The 22,468-nt window shown below is 42.4% G+C and overlaps 1 long non-coding RNA gene across 1 annotated transcript in view; it reads left to right on the plus strand.

The window, feature by feature from the left end:
• The first annotated feature begins 5,315 nt into the window (after nucleotides 1-5,315).
• Nucleotides 5,316-22,468, plus strand: part of LOC142365200 (uncharacterized) — a 64,751-nt gene continuing 47,598 nt past the window's right edge. Inside the window, exon 1 of the long non-coding RNA XR_012766397.1 lies at nucleotides 5,316-5,620. This is a non-coding gene — a long non-coding RNA (uncharacterized LOC142365200). The remainder of the gene's footprint in view (nucleotides 5,621-22,468) is intronic.

Consider the following 22,468-nt stretch of genomic DNA (forward strand, 5'->3'; position numbering starts at 1 on the left):
GATTCTCTGCTCTGAAAGTTCAGCTTGATTGTCATTCATTCTTTCTTAGATGCACTTAGTAACAAACACAGCAAAGAAAGCAATTCACATCCACTAGTCCTAAGGGCCTACAGCAGATAAATGAAAACATGGTATACATTGCTTATGTCTTGCTCATGTGTAATGAGAGTCAGCTTTCTGCCAGAAAGAGTAGGCTGAATTCTGGTGGTGGGTTTTAGGTACTAAACCTTTCCTGGAGGAGCAGTGTTATTTTTGTACATACAAGAGCACTGATATCCCCCAAAGACACAATTTCTCACTGGCGACTGAGGCAATGGCAAATTACTGTGTCCATAAGACTATGAAAGAGAAAAATATCTGCCTCAAGTATGCTCTAATAAGAATAAGATAATCTCTCTCAGCTGTGCTGATTATTGAGGAGAGGTAGGAAGATGCGTATGACGGTACATAACATCTGTGACAGGATGTCAAACAGACAAGCCAAAGCCAGACATGTACCCTTCACCCCCAGCAAACTAAACCCTAGAAGACTGGGTTTACAATATCTTTACTTAGCCACTCTGTACTTATAGTAGAGAGAACCAGTGTGGGGCATATAAGCAACATATGACTCATTTCTGACAAGAAGGAACATTTTTGAAATTTGTGAAACAGATAATTTGATAAAGCAAATGCAGAGACCGTTTGGGAAGCTCAGAATCCCCCAAGATGCAAAGTAACTCATGCATGAGGTGATGCAAAGTTACTAATGCATTAGGTGAGATGTCAATATTTGTCAACAGGGATTGCAGCTATTTCTGCTTATGAATACGGAAATAAACCAAGCAGTCCTCCAAAAAGGAATTGCCTTGATAAGCTCTACAGCTATGATGTTTTAATTGCTGTTAAATGCCAGCTCTGATAATGTCACCTGCTGTGTACCTGTGAAATCACAGTGCACTGCAATGAGCTAATGACTGCAGAGCAGAAGGCTGGCCTGACTCCATTGCAGGTGTACACCTTAATGAGGATCTCGTGGGGAGAGAGGTGCACTGAGCAAAAGACTTCTGAGACTGCTGATGCTGTTGGAGCAGAGAAGGGATCAGTGTGGGCCCATTTTACCCAAAGCAAGATGCATACACATTAAGGATGTTTGGTTGCAGCCTGCCTCACGTGCACACAGACATAAAACTGTCTGTAATGCCATGGTATTCTCAGGTGTAGAAATATGTCTGATAACTGTTACCTTAATAAGCCATATTAGACACTGCTTGCTGCATGCTTGAAAAGCAACCCAAGCCCAGTTCTCACTGAACCACAGTGAATTCAGCATCACAGTGCTGACGTGGAAGAAAATGTGCTGATGACAGCTGCTTTTATCTTCACATTTTCTGTTATTAGACTAATTGCTTGCTGAGAATAAAGAATGACCCCTGTCCTGCCCCATCCTTAACCAAGTGGCTCTGGAGGCCCCTTAAAGGACAGCTGTGGAGCACAACAAGAAGAGAGCTCATGTGAGCAAATAAGAACATGCCCAGAACTGTTCCAGAGATCTGACTATCTCAAGATGACTTAGAACATTAAGACATTTTGAAGCATTTCAAACATCTAATAATTAAATTAAAGATGATCCCAAATCAGATAGTAGCACCATTTATTGGTGAAGACACCAGGAAACCTGGATACTTTTGGTGTTGCTGATGTGTCATGAACCCTGGAGAAAGTCTTTTCACCTCTCACTGTCCCTCTTTTCTTCCTACACCACTGTTCAGGCATATACTGAGGTTCAAGCTGCCTGCCTATGTGACCAAGGTGCAAATAACACTATGTTCAGGGTTACAGAGGAATGAGGGTCGTCTGTTCTCCGAGTGTGCTATTTCACATGCCACTTGCTGTAAAGGAAAAGTATTTCAAAATCTGCTCAGGAATCCTGTCATTTTATTTTCAGATGATAAAACCTCCCTAAGTTCTGAAGAGCCTTCTTAGATTCCATCCCCACTTCTCCCTTTGCTTCTTATGATCCTTTGTGGTCCACCACCTTCCTTTGGTCCTTCTTGCAGCTGTGTTAATCTTTATCCGCTCTTAGTATTTGATATAGTGAGTATTGTATGTGTTAGTGACGCTCTTTCTAGCTTTCTGGGAGGGTCAGTAACTTTAATTCTTAAACTTCCCTAAAGAACGGGACATATGGTAGCAACGTAAGTATGGTATGTCTGATCTGCCTTGAAACTGTTTCTGTTTAGGTTAACGGTCTCTGATGACTGCTGACTCCTAAACATGAACACTGCGAAAATGCATAAGCAACAGGCAAAAAAGGAATCAACATACAGTGCTGAGTGTTTCTCTGGAGCAGTGTTTCGGATCTAGACAATGTTTGCAAAAAGCGTCATCATCACCATCTGAGGCCTTTTTGGTGGAGTCAACTGAAACTATGTTTTCCAGTGTCTAGAAGGTACAATCTGTGACTAACCTACCATATGGCAGGATTTGAGACCGAGACCTGCACTCTGAGTCACTGCTACCAAACATTGTTTTAGCACAACATCCTGTCTTTTGCCAGCTGGAGCGTTAGTATCTAGTGACTCAGCAACTAAAGGAGGACACTATGCTGCCATTTACTCTGATTTGCCACCAACAATTTAATCAGAAATTTTCATCAGAGAAGCAAAAGATCAAATATACAAAGACACTGAAGTAACGTCTTAACCCTGAGAGTGCTCTTTCCAAGAGGAGGAGTTAGACATGTTGATTCGAGGCTCTGTGGGAGAAGTTTGTACTCCACTTAGTTTGCCGGTAGATCAAACTGATACTCTAAAAATGGAGACGTAACAAACAGTCAATAATAAAAACGCTGCAAAGTCCTGCAGAGCTATTAAGCCTACAAACATATTCCCCAAAGCACACACACCTCTTGCCTTCTTTCCTGTTCTGCACAAGTGCCGTTGCATCAAACAAGATGTCTGTATTATGTAGCTGTGGAAATAGGTTTCCTTCTGTTTTGACAATTCGATTACACACACATTCACTCTGGATGTAATTCTGGAGTCTCGTTCCAGCTCAGTTGCTTGGTTAAACGGCCGTGCTGCAGAGAGGGAGAGGGGGGAGCAGCTAAACTGTACAGCTCTGTGCAGCCTTGCTCTTCTCAGTGAATTCAGTCTGTGGGGCTTTACTCCACACTCATCAGCAGACAGGAGCGCTAATCAATAGCAGCATCTTTGCTACACACAGCAGCATATTCTGTACTTTGACCTTTCCTTGCCTATCTATGTAATGCCAGATATATCCACCAGCTGATAATTAATTTAGTGCCAGTTTTTAATCTGTTGGTGTGTCTGGGCAAAGACACTTGCTGTTGAAGAAATAAATATGGCAAAAATCTTCACTCACTATTTCAACCTCTTGGTAGGTTTAATCCTACAGATATTTGACATTTAACACCTTGCAGCTGACCTAGTCTTGGGTCAATATCATCCATCATTATTTCCCATCTATGTGGGCTAGATTCAGTTGAGGGGTTTAGGGTTTCTTTTTGTTGTTTTGTTTTGTTTTGTTTTTTATTTTTTGCTTCAACTTGTACTTATTCGAAGATGAACCTAAACCTCCTGTGCTGTCTCCAGTGCAGTCCACCTTCATTAGAGGTGTTGGCTTAACAAGGAAAGTCTACACTAAAAGATTTTTGAGGTACCCTTTGCACACGGTTACACCAATCCTTGTATGAAAGCACCAATCGTCTGTGAAAGACTCTGATTTCAGATTAATTGAAAGAATAAGGAACATGAAAGCCGAAGTTTTAGAATGGAAGGATGTTTATTTCAAGCTTTTCTAAAAGGCTTGGACTCAGGGAAGTATGAAAGTTCAGTTTAAGGTCAGATCTGAAAACCTTTCGTCAGTTCCAAATATTTCATTTAGATAACTTCTGATGGCCTCTACTATCCTTAACACAAATCTGTCTTCATTTCAGCTAACTAGTGAGGTAGTGTTAAGACCAGTGCTGCAGATGTCTAGGTATTTGGGAAATGGGACTTAAATACTTCAGCTTTGGCACCCTGAAAGTCCCCGTGTCAATGAAGAAAAATGGGGCACACTGCTAGATGGCCAGTGTCTTCAAGCACCTGAAATGTAGACTGAAGTTATGTCCCTCTGCAAGGTGGCTGGATACTCCCTCCTTTTGATGCAAGAAGTGAGCCTTGAAAGTATTGAAAATTAACTTTGTGTTATAAAGAAGCCTCAACTTCTGTTAGAGTGTTGGTTGATGTGTCTTGAAAGACACCACTTTCCTGGTCAGGCTACAAATTTTGCTTTCTGTCAGTACTATTTGTCTGGGAACTGGTAGCAAATGTGGTCACTGTGGAGTGGAGATGAAATTGCCCCGTTTTTAGTGTAATGATGGATGTCTTCAGAAGTTGGACTTATGGTGGGGTGGGTTTTCTTCTGGACGTAGCTTTTTCTTTCCATCAGGAAAGAGGCTCCAAACTTTGAATGTACTTTGTTTAGTTATCTAAAGGATAGGGTGAATAGTGTTCCTGCTATTTGAATAATTTGAAATATTGGTGCTGTATAAATGGCTGAGCCAGGTTCTCACACTGCTAGACTTAATAATTTGACAAGAAAAGCTTAGACCATGTCTTTCTTGAGACCTTTGCCTGCACAAAAGGCAAAATTTGACAGTTTGGGCAAGTTTCATTTAGTATAAATGTCTTGTGTACTATTGATAGTAGGGAGAAAAAAAAAAGATATTTCCAACAAGACTTAAGATGACCTCTCATTAAAAGAAAACCAAACCCCTACCTGTGTCTCTGCGCACTTTGTTCTGATATTTTTCACCTGAATCTACCAAGTATGGTCTACCAAGACAAAGAAAGCTCTTGATAGGAGGAAGAAATGGCATGGTGTCTTTCCAGTATTTGCTTCAAGCACCCTAGGTGAGTAGCATTAGTCACAAGCTATCAGAATAGCTAGCCTGAACTGCTCTGTGGCTGCAGCTGAGCAGGAGCTGAGCACATGAGACAGAATCCTGCAGTGCAAAGCACAGCTCTTCTGGCAAAAGGAAAATAAATCCCCAAGTCCCCAGTAAATATCATTTGCATATATAGTTCACCATGGCTGGGTACGAGGAGGAATAAAACATGTGGAAGACAGTGCTTTTAGCTGAGGGTACACAGCTTGACTCAGATAATAAAGGATCATGGTACAGGATCTGGAGCAATAAACACCATATTTTAATGAATAATTTTTTGAAATAACAGAACACCGAGTCATTATAAGGGTTGTCTGTTTCCATCAGCAATCTGTTGTGTTTCTGACAGTAACCTCTGCCTGAAATTGTTTACATTATTCTTATGCTAGGAGCTTTTAGGGGAGTTGCTACACTTGTGATTCCAATGCACCTGGAAAGTGGATGTTTGTTAGCACCTTTGCACCTGAAAGATGAAAAAGGAGTAATCAGGAAGTCAATATATAGGAGGGGAGAGTGAGCTTTTGTTTCTCTTAGCCTTCTGCGGGAGACTGGGAGATACATTAGCATAGACAGAGTTGACTGAGTGTTCTTCAGAGGCTTTTTGCGATCTGTTACTTTATCCACTCTCTGAAGCTCATGCACAACTGAGAAAAACAAAGTTCAGTGGAAATTTACTGTAATATGGTGAGTAGTTGTTACCTTTCTTTGTGCTTACTTAGAAATTTTTAATATTTTTGTTGAGGACTGTGTGGGATTTGTTTTGGGATCTATGTGTGTTACTAGAAGATTTACTCTCATGTCCATTTAGCATAGAAAGTCTGGTTGCATTCTTGAGAGGGTATTGCAGTTCTTTGTGGCTACTAAGCTTCACAGCATACTGTAAAGTGGGCTTGTGCTGTCTTTTCCCAGTTTTGGCTGGAAACTTTCTATTATTGACTCAGGAAGAAGAAGGTTTGAAATGCAGGAATTTACTGTTATTGATAGCTTCCTTCTACTTAGTACAGAGGTCTGCTTCTCCTGTAAGATCACCAGTTTGGGGAGGGGGGAGAGAATAGGTGCTGGCATGATCCATTGTCTAGGCTCAGAACAGGCCCTGATTCCTTTCAATGGCAGAGAATTATGTCTTTGCTCAAGAAGGGCCTCATTTTTCCTGTTGTCTTTGTGCAAGTTGTCTTTGACATCAAGCTGAGCTGTCCTGCATGGAGTGGAAAGAAAGGGAAAGTGCTCTTTGCCTTAAACTTGGGGGTAAAGTAAGTAGTTAGGAGTAGCATATGAGCTTAATATCCTCTGCACATAGAAGCTTGCAAGCTGAAGCACTGAGTGAGTGTGTGTAGTGAAGAAACAGCAGAAAACTGCAGAAAGTGTTTTTCTCAGCCCAGCTTGACCAATGGGCAAAATACAAAGCCAGGTCTATTTGCAGAATGCAAACTTTGTTATTTTACACTTTTTGAGGCTTACACAAACTGAAAACCCCGGGGGGAAGTGAGTGTCAAGAGGATGATAAGGGGAAAAACTTCCCCCTGTGGTCCTTGACACCTGGGAAGGAGGTGGTTTTTCCTTTGAGGGTGGGGGAAGAAGCCAAGTGAGAGGTAGGATGGGGTTTTTTGTTATTGAAGGGCAACCTATTCTTTTTCTGCTTTGAGACCTGCTAGTTCTCAATCCACCCTGAGCCCAGAGATTATAATAGAGAGCTTTCACATGTAAATATGTCAATTTATTTCCACAATAGCAAACCACTGAGGGCTGAAAAGGAAGCTACTGTAGTGCTGACAGTTACATTGTTCCAAAAGCACTCTGTCCCTCAAATTCAGGAAAGGAAGTCTAATCAAAGGCCATTCAAGTCTCAGAACCACAGGACTTGCCTTCCTCATCATCTTGATGCTGCTCATCTTTCTCATATATTTCCTTGTAGCAAAATCACTGACATGCTCACCTGCTTAACTCTGTCTCACCATGTTACACCAAACTGTCCGGCAAAGCTGAGGATGTTTCTTCCACGGTCTTAAAAGATACCTTTAACACCCTCATTCTGTGGTGTCTTGTGCAAAGAGAAACAGAGGGCAGGAACATGCATTTATCTATGTGGCTTCCTTGCGTCTCTAGCTATAGAGAGATATGGTTTAAGCAGGCACGCAAACTTCCTTTCCTTCCTTCTTGCTGTCCTTTCTAGAGCCCAGGTAACTATAGAAACCAGGAAGCTGGCTGGTTATGTTTGATCTTGGCAAGCAGGAGTATGACTCATGATTTTTAAAAAGGCAGCTGGTTAACAGGGATAAATTCTAACAGTGGGCAAAAATCTCACCTTTATTCATACAGGAGTAGCCTTATTGTGATCAGTGAACATCCTGTTTCCTCCTTCCTGTAGAAGCTTTTCTGTGAGAGAGAAAATCATTGAAAATAAAAGTGATTTAGAAGGTGGTTTCCTAGTAGCCAGCCCTAAAAGTTTCCAGCCATGCATCAAGTTGTTGTGTTTTCCTTTATTACACATACATTTGCAATCTTTTTTATACCAAAAGTTTTGAGATGAACAGCCTTTTTTTATGCAGATCACGATATCTGTTATCCATATATGGGAAATATCTGGTACAATAAGTAGTTGGTAACTGTTCCCAATTAGAGTAACCCTGTGTCTGGACTAGCTAAAAATCCTTTTAAGTCACAAACTTTTTCAGTTCCAGACTTTCTGGCCATTTATTTCTTGGCCTGAGAATCTATAGACATTTTGTGGATCCTTGTTATATCTGTAAGGGAACAAGTAGTTGCTTGCCTGAGTCTGAATATAACATAAGCAAACTTACTTAAGTGCTTGCCAGCATCCTCTGCTTCTGGAGGATTTCTTCTGTCTTAGCTGGTATTGACTGTGGAATTTTTAAAACTCATTTTTTTAAGTTAAAAAAGTGGGTTGTTTAATAAAAAAAATTCACTACCAGTTAATTACCAGGAAATGGAGAAGCATGTGCTTCCTGACACTTTTAATTAGTCTACTAGTGTTTCCTAGCTTGCATAACCCTGTATTCTAATTGTATGGAGACAGTGTCTGCCATGAAGCATTAGCATTCAACCATCAAGGTGTATATGTAGTTCCACAGATTTCATCTGCTGGGTCAGCTGTCAGAAACAAAGCCCATGAAGACCCATTAAATCATCCCATACCATCTTCCTGGTTCGCATTGCTTTTCTCACCTTTAACGATTCTGTTCAGCCCGCATGGAGAGCATTTCCCTGTTTCTGAGGGGAGAAGTGCATCTTAATTTGTGGGCTGTGACCTTGCAGATATGCAATTCATGGGCAGTTAAGCAGTGCTGAAAACTCTGTAATAATCCTAGAGCAAAGAAAATAAAATATCCCATACAGAATTTTGCCAAACCACTCTCAATCATATTTGAGAGGTCGTAGCAGTTTGGGGAGATGACCGACTGGAGAAGGGGCAACATCACCCACATTTTTAGAAAGGTAAAAAAGGAAGATCTGGGGAACTACAGGCCAGTCAGTTTCATCTCTGTGCCTGGCAAGATGATGGAGCAGATCTTCCTCGAAACCATGCTAAGGCACATGGATAACAAGGAGGTGACTGGGGACAGCCAACATGGCTTCACCAAGGGCAAATCATGCCTGACCAACTTGGTATTATTCTATGATGGGGTTACAGCGTTGGTGGACAAAGGACTGGCAACTGACATCGTCTGCTTGGACTTGTGCAAGGCATTCGACACTGTCCCGCATGATGTCCTTGTCTCTAAATTGGAAGGACATGGATTTGACAGATGGACCACTCATTGGATAAGGAACTGACTTCACGGATGCACACAAAGAGTTGCAGTCAATGGCTCAATGTCCAGGTGGAGACCAGTGACAAGTGGTGTGCCTCGGGTCAGTACTGGGGCTGGTGCTGTTTAATATCTTTGTCAGTGACATAGACAGTGGGACTGAGAGCATTCTCAGCAAGTTTGCCTATGACACCAAGCTGTATGGTGTGGTTGACACACAGGAGGGAAGGGATGCCATTCAGAGAGACCTTGACAGGCTGGAGAGGTGGGCCTGCATGAACCGCATGAAGTTCAACAAGGCCAAGTGCAAAGTCCTGCATGTGGGTCGGGGTAATCCCAAACACAAGTACAGGCTGGGTGAAGAGTGGCTTGAGAGCAGCCATGAGGACAAGGACTTGGGGGTACTGGTGGATGAGAAGCTCAACATGAGCTGGCAATGTGCTCTTGCAGCACAGAAAGCCAGCTGTATCCTGGACTGCATCAAGAGAATTGTGGCCAGCAGGTCGAGGGAGGTGATTCTGCCCTTTACTCTGCTCTTGTGAGACCCCACCTGGAGTCCTGTGTCCAGCTCTGGAGCCCCCAACATAGGAAGCACATGGATGTGTTGGAGTGGGTCCAGAGGAAGGCCACGAAGATGATCAGAGGGCTGGAGTACCTCTCCTATGAGGACAGGCTGAGGCAGTTGGGGCTGTTCAGCCTGGAGAAGAGAAGTCTCTGGGGTGACCTTACAGCAGCCTTCCAGTACTTGAAGGGGGCCTATAGGAAGGATAGAGAGGGACTTTTCACAAGGGTGTGTAGTGATAGGACAAGGGGGAATGCCTGTAAACTAATAGAGGGCAGATTTAGATTAGATATTAGGAAGAAATTCCTCACCATGAGGGTGGTGAAACACTGGCACGGGTTGCCCAGAGAAGCTGTGGCTGCCCCCTCCCTGGCAGTGTTCAAGGCCAGGTTGGATGGAGCTCTGAGTAACCTGGTCTAGTGGAAGGTGTCCCTGCTCATGGCAGGGGGGTTGGAATTAAATGATCTTTAAGGTCCCTTTCAACCCTTTCCATTCTATGATTCTATAATTTGGGAGAGGCAAAACTTTCCAAGTATGAGATGAAATGCGGTGGTATGTATTTCAGCCAGACATACTACTGTCATGTTGGATATATTTTTATTCTTTTAGAGCTAAATATAATACATCAGGAAAAAATTTTTTTTTTGTTTATACCTGAGAAGTGACAAACGTAGCTATGGAGAATATTCTAGAGACTCTGCTACTGCCTTTGCTTTTGTTTGATTGGTGTTTTTTTCACCTGTGCACCTTGTTTCTTACTGTGCAAATAGACTAGGAGTTGAGGCGTACCAAACCCTTGAGCCCCAATATCTTGGCTGCTCAGATGTGCCCGGTGGGGCAACTGGACTGAGGAGCTTCCAGGAGCTGCCTTTGGAGACTTGAGGCTCCCAGCTTTCAGCTTTGCTTCAAAACAATCTCTATTTTGCTGTCTGTTTCTCTTTACCACCCTTCTTGATCTGCAATCAGTTTACACTGAATGCCTCTGCAAGTCAATGTTAAAAGTATTCAACATCTAGGCAGGCAAAATCAGTCCATTTGTGTATTAAAATTATATACATTAAGGACATTGTCTTCAAAAATTGATCTGTGTTACTCCAAAGTTGCAGAAGTTGTATCAATGCCTTTCCTGAAGTGAAAAGTCTGTCCTCTCCTTTTGTCAAGGACACTGGAGGCTGCAGACAGCAGAACCTAACCCTGTGGGTGAGTGGATACTAGAGGTGGGTGAGCAGCTGGCCTGGTGGGACAGGCAGGGAGCATCAGAGATGGCAGCAGGAATTTGAAACCTGGGAGATGTAACTGGAACTTCCCAATTCTGCTTTTTTGCTGTAGCTTCACCCTGGTGGTTAAGGCTTGGAGGAAGAAGAATGCACAGGCTGATTTAAACTGGATGTAATTGGTGTACTCATTAGTTGCATTTCATTCTGCCCCTGTGGCACATCAGTAGCAGGTTGCCATGAAAGACAACCAAGGCCTGTTGTGCACCCGGGTGTGACAGCAGGCCATGGCTGTGTGGTTCTAGTGAACTTCTTGAATCTGGGTCCCCAGGCCTAGGACAGTGCTGGACCTCTCAATTTATAAGTTTCATGAGTGAGAGACAGATGCTGTTTCTGTGAGGAGTAGGGGGGAAATATCAAGGACAACAGCCTGTGGCAGTATTTATACTTCCAGAAAGTCCTGACTGAGCAATGTGTCTGAGCCACAAAAAGCCCTTTTCGCTTCCATTGAAGTAATCTAGCTGTGTAGTACACCTCACACCACCATGAGAGGTTTAAGTGTTGATACTCAGCATGTAACTTGTGTTGAGAAGTAATTACTGGGCATAAACTGTGTGTTTGGTGACATGAGATAAAGCATTAATTCTTAATTACCAGTGGAAGTGGTCTTCTCTTGAAAGCAGTCTATAAATCCAGATGCTACATCCTCCTTTGACGTGCTTCTTGCTGGGACTGTAACTTTGATACATAGATATTTCACCAGATCACTATGGTGAATATCTTTACTCTTACAAGAGAACTCATCAATTGTTTGACAGGAGGTCAAATATAATTGCTAAGAAGGTGTCTAGTCAGGAGATGAAATCTGTAGCCAGAGACTTAGAAAACCAGGTTTCTGAAAAGCAACAATTTTTTCCTTTCTCCTTTCCATGGCTTATCACTTCTGGCACCAGTCATCAAAGCATTTAAGAGTGAAGAATTCTCATCAAGTTTAGTAAAGAAATTTTCTGAATATGGTAGTTAGTTTTGATGCTTTCCTCTGTTTCCCAGTTGTAAAATGAGGATGGTAAAACTTTTCTGTGTCTCTGCTCTGTGAATTTATAGGGTGTTTGGATGAAGTTAAGGGTGTATGTCTTTGCTGCAGTGGGTGACCAAGCTCACAATAGTTGTAGCTAGCTATTATTCACTAAGCTGCAAACTAAGGGAAAAACAGCAGTAAAACTTCGGCCCCAGGAGGATACTATTTTTGTCATATCTTGCTCTGTTTCTTAAAGATCTGGTATCTGGAGGCATGTGATTAAAAGTGATTTCCTACCTTACAAAAAAAAATAAACAAATGAAATTCAGTAGTTGTCCACAGCTATAGGAGAGCAAAATTTGAAGTCAGGGTTTGTGTGTTGGCTCAAGGAGCAGAAAGCAGAAGTTGAAAGCAAATCCATTTTTATTTATTTTTGAGATCTCAGTCTTTTAAGTTAGTGTTATGATTTCAAAGAAGGTAAAGAATAGCCATGAGTCTGAGTCTGGGTGACTAATTATAACAAAACCAAAATGAAATCCAGTGGAAGACCCCCAAAGTTAAATAAGCAAACAATTTTGATTAGAGATTGGATTATGCTAGCTTTCTCCCCACTCTCACTTTTTAGTTAATCCTTACTGCTGGTTTCTGACTGCAGGACTCAGTAACCATCTTCTAAGTTGACATAATTATGTTAGCCAGATAAATAACCCGTCTAGTGTTTTGGAAAGCAGAGGGGAACTATCTGTGTAAATACAAGACCAAATGGCTAATCTATTTTTGCCAGAACACAATTTGTCCCACCTTGCAAACTAGGGGAAAAAAATGAAAAAACTTGCCTTGTCTTAAATGCTGCTAGTCTGAGTTGCTGGCAGTGAGGACAGTCTGTCCTGCTGTTGTGGTTTAACCCAGCAGGCAGCTTTTCAACACCTAGCCATTCACTCACCCCCTCCCTGCACTGTGGGATGGGGGAGAGAATTGAGGAGGAAAAAAAAAAAAACAAACCCAAAACCAAAGAGGAAAACTCATGAGTTGAGATAAAGACAGTTTAACAGCACAGAAAACAAAAGGAATACTAATAAAAGAATATACAAAACAAGTGATGCACAGTACAAATGCTTATCACGTGCTGAATGATGTCCAGACACTCCCCAGGCCACAGTGTACCTCTGAACAGCTTCCTTCAAGTTTTTAAGCATGATGTCATATCATATGGAATATCCCTTTGGCTAGTTTGGGTCAGCTGTCCTGGTTGTGCTCCATCCCAGCTTCTTGTGCATCCCTCTGCTTCCTTGTCTGCAGACCAGTATGAGAAGCTGAAAAGTCCTTGACTGCTTAGCAACAACTAAAACATCAGTGTGTTAACATTATTCTCATCCTAAATCCAAAATGCAGCAATATACCAGCCACCAGGAGGAAAATTAACTATATCCCAGCTCAAAACCAGGGCACCTGCCTGTACTTTTGGCAGCTGGCAAAGCATTTCAGGAAAGGAGGTGGAAGAAGTTTGAAGATTCTTTCATTGCCTTTCTCTTAGAATGAGTGGCTGTGCATGAAACTTTATTTTAAAATGGATACTTGGGAAGATTTTTTGTTGCAGTGTTGCTAGTTTGTTTTTTATGAGTTCAGAGTGACCCATGCCATGACTTATTTTGTGCCAGATACTCTTACTCTGGGCACACCAATTCCAAAGAAAAGCTGATGTTGATACAATAAACAAAAGCAGCCTGTATGGGTCACCTGTGGTCAGCCTTCTGTGTGTCCTGAGCTTTGTCTCTGACATGTTCTTACTGAAGTCATATTCAATGTCTTGAATGTCTGTAATAAGGATCTCGTGGTCGTCTACCTGGAGAATAGAATGAGCTGCTGTCTTGATTCTGACTGTTAAGAGCCTTTATCTGATGTCTGGACTAATCTCTACCTTTCTTCATCTCTATTTCTTTCTGTCCTAATTATCTTCTAAGGCCATGAATTAACTTACTACTTTGATTTATTTTTTTAAGGTATCAGACTGTAATCTTATTCCCTGTTGGCTTATATTTAACTCATTGATTTACTCCTTGTGTGGCTTATGCTCTTGTTCTATCCCTGTTTTGGTTAAAATAGAACCGATTGTCTTTTAAGGAATCTTCCTTACAGCTAAATTCTTCTAAGTAACTGCGTTTTTCTGAAGCTGGCTTCATGTTTTACAGACAGTGTCCGCTTCAAAGCTGATAACATCTAATGTTTATAGATATACTAAGCTAATGGTAGGAAAGAAATGCGGAAGGCCCCTGTTTATAATCATTACTGTAGCAGCCAAGGTCACTGATAGACCTCTTAGGTCCCACAAGTGAGGAGTCGTAAAGGGTTGCACTCGCAGGGATGGGCGGACGGGACAGGTGACCCGATCCTGACCAATGCGGTATTCCATGCTGTGCACATCATACTCAGTTTAAAGCTGGGGGATCACCAGGGTCTTGTTCTCTTCCTCCATGGCTGGCTTCTGCAGGGGACTCTGCTAATTTTTCTCCCTGCTGTCCTGATCCAAATTCTGATGCGTGCATTCCTGAGTCCAGTTCCTGTCTACTGCTGAGTCCAGTTCGGGGCTTCCTGGTGCTGCCTGGCAGCTGCTGGAGGGACGCCAGCGCCCCAGCACCCAACTCTGGGAAACTGAGTATTGGTTTTATATATTTTGTTTTATTCCTCTTGTTATTAATATTATTAGTGTTATTAGTAAAACTTTTTATATTCAATTTGTAAGTCTCTCTCCCTTTTCCTATTTTTTTCCTTTCCTCTAGTGGGAGGGCAGGGGTTGATAGAGAGCATCTGCCACTCAGTTTATTGCTGCCCTGCTTTAAATGGTGACAGGTTCTTACATCCCTTTATGGTTGCCTTTGGTCGTTATTTCTTTCCAGTCTCCACCTTTTCTATAAATTATAGAAGAGAATACAGAAGTGTTCAGTTCTGAAGGCTCAGTTGCATTACGGCTGTATAGATTGGCATTTTCACCTCCCTGTTTTTCTGGGTGTTTTTTCTTGTGTGTCTGGGAATAATCTAGGAGTATACAGCTGTTAGCCCAAATCTGCTGTCAGCTGTGGCAAGAAAAAGAAGATAAGTGAATGAATATAAAACTACTTGAAGCTTCTGGGGTTGCATTTACTTTTATTCTGAAGATTTTTAAAAGAGAAGAAATAAAGCAGAGATCTCAAGGGTAGATCAGAAAAGCAGTTTTAAATCAGAGAAGGAAAGAAAGACTTCGGGTGATGTGGTGTTCTGTGAAAGGTCCCAGCAGTGGCTGGTAGTTTTCTTGGAGAAAGTTGGCTGGATGGTGATAGTCAGATTTGACTAAAGCAGTGATAGATTGATCTGTTTTGTTCATAACATTTCTGAAGTACTTAAGGGAATTGTATATACTATTTTTAGTCCTTCAGTGATAATTCAAGTAGAGAGGAAAAACCCCTAAAATAAGTCAAATCTATTTAATATCCCTGTGAGCTCTGAATCCACTGAATGTCTGTGTGTAATTACAGTATAATGTGTCTGTTTAAACAATGTGATTATCATTTAAGTTTTGACAGCAGCTGTGGCTCTGAATGGGAAGTCAAGTATCCCCATACTAAGGAGGTTGAAATCAGAGGTGTCTGATTTTATAGGTTAGTATAAGTGAGTGTATTTCTATTAGAAAGAAGTGTTCTGGTTAGAGGTGAAATAAAAGGTAGTTTGCATGGATCTGATTCAACAACAGGAGGGCCAGAGGTCATTACTCTGGAGATCACACCAGTGGGAAGGAAATATGGGCTAGATGAGTGGACTGTGAAGTGGACTGAGAACTGGCTGAATGGCAGAGCCCAAAGCCTGCCACCAGTAGCGCAGATAGTTCGAGACCTGTAACTAGTGGGGATGACAAGTTGACTATGAGCCAGCAGTGTGCCCTGGTTGCCAAGAAAGCTAATGGGATCCTGGGGTGCATTGAGAGTGTGGCCAGCAGGTTGAGGGAGGTTCTCCTCCTCCTCTGCTTTGCCCTAGTGAGGCCCCATCTGGAATACTCTGTCCAGTTCTGGGCTCCCCACTACAAGAAAGATGAGAAACTACTGGAGAGAGTCCAGCGGAGGGCTACAAAGATCATCAGGGGACTGGAGCATCTGTCCTGTGAGGAAAGGCTGAGGGAGCTGGGCTTCTTCAGCCTGAAGAAGAGAAGGCTGAGAGGGGACCTTATAAATATCTCGAGGGTGGGTGTCAGGAGGATGGGGCCAGACTCTTTTCTTTAGTGCCCAGAGACAGGACAAGGGGCAATGGGCACAAACTGAAGCACAGGAAGTTCCGTCTGAACATGAGGAAGAACTTCTTCCCTCTGAGGGTGATGGAGCACTGCAGGCTGCCCAGGGAGGTTGTGGAGTCTCCTTCTCTGGAGATATTCAAAACTGTCCTAGATGTGGTCCTCTGTAACCTGCTCTAGGTGACCCTGCTTTGGCAGGGGGGGTGGACTAGATGGTCCACAGAGGTCCCTTCCGCCCTTTACGGTTTTGTGACTCTGTGAAAGAGAAATCCTTTGACAGAAGAAAAATTGCTCTGGAGTTTTGCTAATATATCATTCTACTTCACTGCAAAAAGCTGATATACAAGAACTGTGTGGGATCCCAAGCAGAGTTCTGGGCATGGAAGGTGATGTTCTTTTGGTGTGAGTTGGATTTTTTGATGTTGGAGGAGCAGAGGTCTAGTGTATAGTCAGTTTCAGCATGCTGACCCATCTGATTTCAAGCAGGCAAGTCAATTTGACAGATATATCATTTTAGGAGGTGATCCTTTCCTGTTTCTCCCAGGTTTTCTGTTACCTATTCCCTAGTTCAGCTAATAGGAGCACTTCTCAACTTCTCCCATGCAAGGCCAGGCAGGCTAAGTTACTCCTCATTTGATTCAGGAACAAACCCATGTGAATTCAACAGAACTGTCTAGCTGTGTGCACACTAATAAAATCAATGTGCCTGAGAAATTCTGCAGGCACTGAGTTCAGCTGGCAGGGAATGACTTTCACTGATGCTAATGTGCTTTTACACCCCCACACATGCACTGTGCAGAGACTGCATATTGGGAGTGATCCCTCAGATGCTGTATGGGCTGAGCGAAACTTGGGCTCCATATGCGAAAGAGCTAGTAGGTGTGGGCCAGCAGTGTGTTAGGGGCTGTTCCCACAGATTACTAATGAATGATAGAACTGTATTCTCCTGCCTGGAAAGGTCAGATGGATTGTGATGTTCCTTGCTCTAGATGCACCCTCATGTGTTATAAGCTCTGAGGCTGTCATTCAGGGAACAATTCCTATTTAGTACAGCATTTAAACAAGTGCTTACCTAAGGTTCACATGATATACTTACACTAAATACATGTCTTTTGAAGGAGACTCAGTTATTAATAATTCCATGACTGTAATATAGAGTTGATTTAGTAAGAATTCTCTCTATAGTATATGCACATCACAATGGAAAGGATAGAAGCAGGACCTTTTGGCACACTTCTCAGGCTTTTGGCCGCTTGCAGTCACTTTCAAAACAGTTTGTCATAAATGTCATTACTTCTCTCGTGCTTCCTTACCACTCTTTACTTTTCCTTTTATCTTGTTCAGTGTTCAAGCTTTGGAACAGGTTGCCAGGACTAATTAGAAACATGTCGGCAAGTAATTTACCTGTCATCCAGAGCTTTTTCATGCCCACTTGCGAGAGTTCTTTGGCCAGGAATAGCAGCTGCCATTGTAAGGATGCAAACTTTAATCTGATGTTGCTATATGAAGGGGAAAACTGTAACTGCTGTAAATAAAACAACAAGATGAATATTGGTAGGTCAATCATTCTGATCCCCGGGCACTTTTTGCATGTTGTTCTGCTGAACTCTTCTGGTTTTTTAGATTGTAGAGATGGAAATTATTTGAAGTTACCCTGGGGGACTGGACTAAGATTATTCCCTGTAATATTCTTAAATACTGTCCACTTCGGTTTGGAGAGATTCAGGCGTCTAAATAGAGCTGAAGCACAACCATGTATTTGAATAATTGTAGGAATTGCCACACACAGATTCATTCACATGCTTATCTACTTACTTTGCTGGTGCCTTTGGATGGGAACCTGTCACAATGGTAAAATAAATAAAGCAAGCTGTCCTCTCCGTGATAGGAATGATCAAGGACTTCTTCAGTCTGCAGCTTCCCTGCTGAGTGGGAATGAAGGAGTCAGCTGATGACCAATTCAGCAGTTTTCTGCAGGAGGGTTGTTTGCTGCTGGAAACTGTCATGATATTAGTGGATTTATTTCAGTGAAGTTTCCTGAACAAATGAATGCTTTACTGGAACTGTCACTAGGGAGACATGAAAGATAAAAAAATCAAAGGGAAGTGGGTGGTAGGGAAGCAGGAGAAGGAAGAGAAGAAGCAGAACAGATGTGTGTAGAACTTGTTTCAAGTTCTGTATTTTTCCAAAGATTAGACCTATTTGTGTCTGGTGGTTTGATTCAGTGCTGTAATTATAATCAATTTTGAAGCTGTTTTCAAAGAAATATGAAGGTCCTAATTACTTGAAATAACCCTGAAATAAAGACACAATGCTTCTAATTTTACCTCCTAGAGTTTACCGAACAGGTATTTGCAGACACAACCAAACACACATGCATCAGACTGGACTAAGGATCCAGGCTTCTTCACTTGAGCTATTCAGGGGACAGTAGTTTTTAAAACGTTACTAGTGACTTGATCATATTATTAGAATATATTCTACTCTGACTAATAAAAGTTACTTCTTAGTTAATATCTTTCATGCGTGCTTGAACTTAGATTGAGGACTACAGCATGTACTCTTGGTCTGATCAGATAAAGTTATTTCTTAACTTTATGAAATTGGCAGCATAATATGCAGTCCTATTATTGAAAGTGAATAGTCCTATTGCTTCAAGGCTTCGTACTCTATCACTGCAGCGTACAAGAGCCTGGTTTTATAGTTCTTTTCTGGCTCTGTTTTGCATCCCTTTATCCAGGTGCAACTAGAAATGCAACTGTCTTGTTGGTGTCACCATTACAGCTCTAAGGAGAACATGCATCATGCTACTAGTGTATGTGTAGATATCGTGTGTATCAGTACATCATAGGACTAAAACACAGCTCATGCCATTTGAGCTCCACCTACTGATGTTAATGTGCTCTTAATACTGTGCAACTTGCCTTGTTATTTGGATTCTCTCTTGACAGTTTAATGGTACAGTAGCAGCTGTGTTTAAGGGGGGGAAAAGCTAAAGCAAGTCCTTGGATATTTGATTTCTCTGTACAAGTGTTGTGATCATTGTTTTTTTCCCTTAAAGAAATGCTATTAGTCACATTTAAAAAAATAATCTTCTGAGGCTCAAGAGGGTGGTAGTACCACATGGTGGTTTATTGCACAGGGTCAGCAGTTCAAGTCCACCCCAGCTCATTGTCTAAACATAATAAAGAAACTGGAGTGCATCCCTTCTGCTAGCTAATTAATAAAATATGCATCTGCCTCACCATAGCTGCTGTCTCCCTTGGTTGTCAAACTTGGAGAGGCTGAGAGGTGAGAGACAATGAAAAATTAATTACTTTCCCTTGCTAGTAAGAATCCCATTAAGGTGCATTAGCTAGAAATTAGGTGTATGTAGGAAAGTGAAAGCCTGCACCATCATTGCCTTTCCATTATTACGTCAATATCCAATATTGGTCTCCTTGTCTGTCAGAGTAGTTTGCCTATAGAAGTACTATGTTACAGAAATTTAAATGTATTTCTTCTGTGGAAAAGAACTAATTAATGGGAATAATTGAATGGTGATGCATAAAGTATAAATGGTGTGTGTCTGTCTGTATGACCAAGCAGTGGGGCTGGTCCTGGAGTCTTGCAGTCAGAGCGGGTGAGGAGACCATGCAGACAGGTAATCAATTTAACAGAGTATGAGATCTTAGTGTTCTAGCCTGCAACTCATGAAAACAATGCTCTCCTAACTACTCTGATTTCAGAGCAGACCAAGAGGTCCATCCTATTACAGCAGAAATAACTATTTGTGAACAGTTTGTGGCAGGCCTGGGTAGGAAAACTTTGGTTGTGATAAGAATGGCCATACTGGTCAAATGAAAGGTTTATCTACTCAATGCTCTGTTGTTAGCTGTAGCTGGTTGTAGCTGTACAAGGAGGTTATGAATGAACAAGAACAAGGTCAACATATTTAACACTTATCTCTGTTTCTTTCCAAATCTCTAATTACTTTTAGAATATTACTTCCATTTTTCTGTGCACTTCCTAATCTCTAATGATTTCTTTTCTGAACAGTTCCACTCCATTTGGCTCACACAAATCTAGCACCTGTTTTAGCTTCCTTTGTCCAGGAATTCCACAGGTCTGCTACCTGCAGTGATCAACAGCTTTGTTTGCTTTGAACGTGGCTCTTAGTATCCTTTTTTGATGCCTGTTAATTCTTGTCATGGATCATAGAATCATAGAAAGTTTTGGGTCGGAAGGGACCCCTAGAGGTCATCTAGTCCAACCCCCCCGCAGCGAGCAGGGATATCACTGACTAGATCAGGTTGCTCGGAGCCCTGTCCAACCTGGTCTTGAATGTTTCCAGGGATGGGGCCTCCACTGCCTCTGGGCAACCCGTTCCAGTGTTTCACAACCCTCGTTGTAAAGAATTTCTTCCTTATATCTAGCCTAAACCTACCCTGTTTTACTTTAAAACAATTACCCCTCGTCCTGTCACTGCTGTCTCTACTAAAAAGATTGTCCCCATCTTTCCTATAGGCTCCCTTTAAGTACTGAAAGGCTGCAATCAGGTCTCCCCACAGCCTTCTCTTCTCCAGGCTGAACAAGCCCAACTCTCTCAGCCTGTTCTCATAGGAGAGGTGCTCCAGCCCTCGGATCATTTTTGTAGCCCTCCTTTGGACCCGCTCCAACAGTTCCATGTCCTTCTTGTGCTGAGGGCTCCAGAGCTGAACGCAATACTCCAGGTGAGGTCTCACCAGAGCAGAGTAGAGGGGCAGCATCACCTCTCTCAACCTGCTGGCCACGCTTTTCTTGATGCAGCCCAGGACACGGTTGGCCCTGTGGTCTGCCAGCACACATTGCCGGCTCATGTCCAGCCTTTCATCTATCAGTACCCCCAAGTCCCTCTCAGCAGAGCTGCTCTCGATCCTTTCATCCCCCAGCCTGTATTGATCCCGGCGATTACCCCGACCCAGGTGTAGGACCTTGCACTTGGCCTTGTTGAACCTCATGAGGTTCACATAGGCCCACCTCTCCAGCTTGTCCAGGTCCCTCTGGATGGCATCCCGTCCTTCTCGTGTCTCAACCGTACCACTCAGCTTGGTGTCATCTGCAAAGTTGCTGAGGGTACACTCGATGTCGCTGTCCATGTCATTGATAAATATATTGAACGGCACCGGTCCCAGTACGGACCCCTGAGGGACTCCACTCGTCACTGGTCTCCATCCGGACATTGAGCCGTTGACCACTACCCTTTGGTTGCAACCATCCAACCAATTCCTTATCCACCGAACGGTCCACCCATCAAATCCATGGCTCTCCAATTTGGAGAGAAGGAGGTTATGTGGGACCATGTCAAAGGCTTTACAAAAATCCAGATAGATGACGTCCATATGGATGAGACAAGGAGCACTCAGCCTTCATCCACCTTCTTTGTATCCTCCTGATTTATGTTATACCCCTCCCAGGCAATGTTTTTGTCCAGATGGACACTCCCTAGAAAGAAGTTTTGATGTCTTTAAGCAGATCTCAGGTCCTGTCTGATTTCCATGTCTCATTCACTCTTTTTCTTTTTGCTACATCCCATCTGTACTTACTGCCTCTCTGCAAGTGTTCTGTGAGACTAGGTGGGATGGTTTTGAAGCACATACGTCAAATACAAAGCTTTGACTTTTGCATCACCACTAAAGGTTAAAACTATTGAATATCTGCTAAGCAGTCTTACCTCCCAGGGTAGATGGGTTATCCCATTAATATGCCAGACAGTCTAGGATTTTTTCCTAAGAGGACCTCTGCATTCATTTCCATAACCAAATGGATACAGGCACTGGCTTGGAAGGCAGTGCCTTCAGATCCTAACGTGACTGCTAAGCTAAGCAGAAGTGAGCTGACAACAAGATTCCTGAGCTTTGTTAGATAGGTTTCTGAGGCTTGGCACCGGGTAAAGTGATGGGAAGAATAGAAAAGATCTGAGGGTACTGGAGGCAGTCAAGGCCCCTGCTTACTTCAGTATGAAATAACCTAGGTGGAGCCATCTCTTTGGCAGGAGCTTTGCGGACAGGAACAGCTTCTCTTATGAATGATGAGGAAAAGCAGGGGAATGGGAGTCAAGATTCCTTGTTTCTTCTGTGACTTTTGCCATTGCCTTGAGTAAATTGGGACAGATGACTTTTGTTCTCTGTACTTTATTTTCTGTGTCTAGTTGATGCATGTTTATAAACATTATACAGAGCTTTTAAATCAGTTTGGTGATGGACAAGAAGAAAAGCAGAGATAGCAGACTGCTGAGCAAAATGAGAAAATTGATTTGTTAGGTGTAGAGCACCTACATATCCAGTGTCCTATGCCTGATATTTTGTCTGTTACATAGGTTTTTTTTGTTTTAAATAGAAAGAATGAACAGAATGTCAGACTAGAAAAGCTTCAGTCTGTTAAGAAGAAACAAAAATTTTTGGTTATTCCCTCTTCAGACATGAGGACTTCATGGACTAGGCCCAGAAGCAGAAGGACAAAGATGGTTCAACTCCGCATAGTTCGCATCCTGACAGTTTGGGAATTTACTTTTATGAGGAAAAAATAGGCCAAGGAAATGGGGAACTGCAACTTGTCAGAACTATGTTTAACTGAAGCAAAAAATGAGTTACTAGAGTCAACATCTCATGTAAATATCTGCAATCTATTCTGAACTGACATTTTGAAGGATGACTTTCTGAATAAAACTATTACAGTGATGCTTTGGGAAACTGAAG

Source organism: Opisthocomus hoazin, chromosome 2 (genome assembly GCF_030867145.1).
Source record: "Opisthocomus hoazin isolate bOpiHoa1 chromosome 2, bOpiHoa1.hap1, whole genome shotgun sequence".
NCBI lineage: Eukaryota > Metazoa > Chordata > Aves > Opisthocomiformes > Opisthocomidae > Opisthocomus > Opisthocomus hoazin.